A 4,322-nucleotide genomic window follows, 5' to 3' on the forward strand; every position below is an offset into this window, starting at 1 on the left:
AGTTTCCGAACCTGACCTGGTGGCCAGGGGCATAGCTGTCGATCTGCTCCAGATGGCCAAGCGAGTTGGCCCGCAGTGCGAAGCCGCCGAACACGAAGATCAGTCCGGGGAGAAATGTCTCACCCTGGACTTCTTTGTTGTTGAAGATTGAAGGAGCCATCGAGCCTCACAGCGACGACACAGAGGAACTCTCAATGCAAGCACCAATGTTAGTGTCAAAACCGGTGGATCTCGGGTAGGGGGTCCCGAACTGTGCGTCTAAGGCTAATGGTAACAGGAGACTGGGGACACGATGTTTACCCAGATTCGGGCCCTCTCGATGGAGGTAATACCCTACTACCTGCTTGATTGATCTTGATGATATGAGTATTACAAGAATTGATCTACCACGAGATCGTATAGGCTAAACTCTAGAAGCTAGCCTATGATTATGATTGTTGTTCTACGGACTAAACCCTATGGTTTATATAGACACCGGAGGGGGATAGGGTTACACAGAGTCGGTTACAGAGAAGGAGATCTATCATCCGAATCGCTAAGTTTGCCTTCCACGCAAAGGAGAGTCCCATACGGACACAGGACGAAGTCTTCAATCTTATCTTCATAGTCCAACAGTCCGGCCAAAGTATATAGTCCGGTTGTCCGGATACCCCCTTATCCAGGACTTCCTCAGACCCCACCAAACCTTATCCTCCAGGACCCTACCGCTAGAGACCTCGGCAGTAGGGTGTCGGAGCCTACCTCCAAGGATGGAGGAGGTAGGTCCCTTTGCCACATCAACGCCCGCTAATGGCCAGACGACCATCAACGGAACCTACCGGCATGGGTGGTGGCGGTAGCCTGTACATCCCTACCGCCAGGGCCACCACCGGTAGCTAAAAGTATCAAATCTCAAAAGGAAAATCATACCGGGGTCAAATCCCGATTTTATACGCCGAAAGGGTCAAAACACAAAATTTGCCCTCGAGGGGTTTCGCCGGGCCATGCTATCCCGTGTCGTATCTTGCCATTCAAGTTCTTTATTTGCGTCTTCTTTTAATACTACAAAAAATACGAACATTTTTCAAGCTCAGGAACTTTTTACCATTTGATCACATATTTATGTTGCTTGGTCTATATCTTCACTTATTTAATTCTCTTCTTTATTGTTGTGATCTTTCATTTTTCAAAAAAGAAAAGAACTCTTTCTCCCTAGTGGAATACATGGTTGTATATAGGATGGTTTCGTTCAGAAAGATGCTCCTGGGATTGCATTCTTCCACTCTTATATGCTCTCGGATTTGGAGTACACTCCTAAAAAATATTACCTCCATCCCAAAATACTTGTCTTAGATTTTTACAGTTATGGATCTATCTAACACTAAAACCTGACAAAATAAACAAACTTGTAAGCCTAATGTTCAATATAACACATTCAGCTTAATTTTATATATTTTTCACAGCCATAGCCCGTTAATATCCCCATTATAAGCGTGGTGTGGACTGTGGAGAGGCCCATGAGTAACCCTAGCCCTCATCTACCTCAACACTGTTCCTTGCACATGGCTCACCACCTCCCTGAGCTCGCCGTCGGCCAGCCTCTTCCCTGATTGTAACGTACCTCCACTGCACCGCCGCCCCCCACCTCCATCGCACCACCGCCACCCAACTCCTTCCTCATCACCGACTAAACCATTTTGACGCCGGCCTCCACTAACAATGCCAACACCAGCCTCCCCCACCAACTGGACGCCGGCCATTGTCCCCCACAACACCATTGAAGTGACATAGGTCGTTACTCCTTTCTCTTTTTCTTTTTTGCTATTTAACACTTTTTAATGTGGAAATATGGGGATTTTATATGGATGATGGATATGATAAGATAATATATATGGATGTGATATGGATATGATATGGGTGTTTTTGGTTTTTTTATATCTTATATCTTATCTTATATTTACTAATTGGAGGCACCATACGAGGCTCCACGTTAATTCTGGAGAAACAACAATAATAACCGTAGGATTGTTTAATATACGATTAGGATTAAAAGAAATCTAGACGTTTCACATAAAAGTCCATTGAGGTTACGCAATAGAAACGGGTCATCCACAAGTCAAAGAAAAAAAGATACGTGTCCCAGACACGTTCCGGCCAGCCAGCAACGGAATGCAATTAAAAAGACCCCATAGCAGCACGTTACCATTGATAGATCAGATTGTGATGATCTAATGTTTCGCGCACATTATAAGATTCAGGTAAATGGATATTTAATGCATTTGCACATTGGTTTTAGCCTGCTAGATGGATTTGTTCGAGGAGCTATACACGTACAAGTGCTAGCTAGCTAAAGGAAGCTAGCATACATGCAATCAATTGATGTATATCACGTTCGTTCTGTTTAAAGAAGTCGCCAAGATGTTCCGCCGAGATCGATCCAATTGTAGCCGGCTGAAGCCAGATCATTTATGTACGCCTACATGGCTGCATGCGTTTCTTACGTATGTACTGCACCTAGATAAAATCAATCCAGCAGCCTGCCTGTCTGCTTGCTATACTTTAGAATGTCAGCAATACGAAACCGTATAACAAATCTGATGCATGTGATCTATTTATTTGCAAATATTTTACGTGTTTACAGGAGCGGCTTATCCAAAGATGAATTGGGGATCTGCATGCGTATATGTAGAAGATTCAGTCATAATATATATAGGATGCATGCGTACAAGTGATACGTCTGTGTTCTAAAAAAATACATAAGAGTTTTTTTCACGAACAATAGAGTTAACTCGGACTACCACACAAAAAAGATTTAATATGGACATAAAAAACAAAAGTTTTGGGATACACCCGCAAGAAAATAAAGTTCATTTTTACTCTCTTTAGGATATAATACATTGCATAGTTTTGTCAATTATTTTTGTTGTCTCCGATGGTCGCCAACTTCTTCTCACCTAGATGATGTGAGGTTCTGTGAAAGTCTGATTGTAGCCAAAATGCAAAAAGATAAGCATTGAAGTTATGCATAGTCTTGCAACCTGCTTCAATGCTTCTATTTTTATGGGCATGCTTCACGATATATCCCACAAAAAGCTTCACGGTATATATTTGCCCAATTCATTAGGTATAAACTATTACATTCATGATTTAAGGCAGAACACAATTTGTGACAAGCGATGCAAAATCTGTAAAATAATTTTTTAAGTATGCAATTTGCAGACTAAAAATTTCTAACTGTCATTATGACCTATGTAAAAATATTATCTAGCTTCGATAATAACCTATAGAAACCCTTTTGTACTTTTTTCTGTAATAACATATATGAACGACATTGTATTCTAACCTGTATTGCATTAGAATATTTTAAATTGCTATTTCTCAGGGACTAAGAAAATGTTATTTCTAAGTCGACAAAGTTACAGCATAAAAAAGAGAGTAAATGATGCGTGACATCTATTTGCACGTCTCAAAGACTAAAATCCACATAATTTTCAAGTTTTGTAACCATCTAATTCTTTGTCAATAAAGAGACAACACTTCTCATCATTTATAACGGATAAGAATTTATACATTGACTAAAGAATGTACACTCGCAACCATTAACGCTCAACAAAAAAAAACAATCCCAATTATCTCAAATTGATAACGTATCATGTTTGCCAATAATTTGTCCACCATAAATTATTTTGATATATTTTAATTACTGCCATGAATTAGGCATTAATTTCCCATTTGGTACTGGCCAAACATCAATTTATACATGGGCCATATATGGCTGTGCACTGATTGAAAGGCTAAATAATGTGACGATGATTTTGAAAAGTACACTTCTAATTAGAAATTATAAATGCTATCCGAAGTTTATTATTTATTAATGGTCAAGATCTATTAGATGTCTCTCAAGACGTTTTAATTGAAAAAAGGCATGTACGTCAAAAAAACTAAATCCACAGACGTAAAGTAGTCTTCAGTGCCCACGTTCATGGTGGGACCACGTTTAATTGTAACAAAATCCACTTGCTTTCTCCCTACATAAAGGAAAAAAGAGTCCTCATAGGCGATGCAAGAACAAGAGTCCATGTCCAAAATTCCACAAATGCAAAAGCCACCTTCATGTTCCCTTGAAAGAAAAGACACGCATAATTTGTTTCAAGATACAGTACAAGAAAATGCTCACGAAGCCTCACATATAGAAAAGAAAAAGTAGGTCTGAATGTATTTTTTTAATTCCTACAGTAGGAAAATAATAACTGCCCAGGATTAGGAAAATCAAACATGAATACACAAAAATCTCCCCCTATCAGCTTCAAGCCTATTTAATTTAATACGTGAAATCACCTAAA

The sequence above is a fragment of the Triticum aestivum genome, chromosome 4A (genome assembly GCF_018294505.1).
Source record: "Triticum aestivum cultivar Chinese Spring chromosome 4A, IWGSC CS RefSeq v2.1, whole genome shotgun sequence".
NCBI lineage: Eukaryota > Viridiplantae > Streptophyta > Magnoliopsida > Poales > Poaceae > Triticum > Triticum aestivum.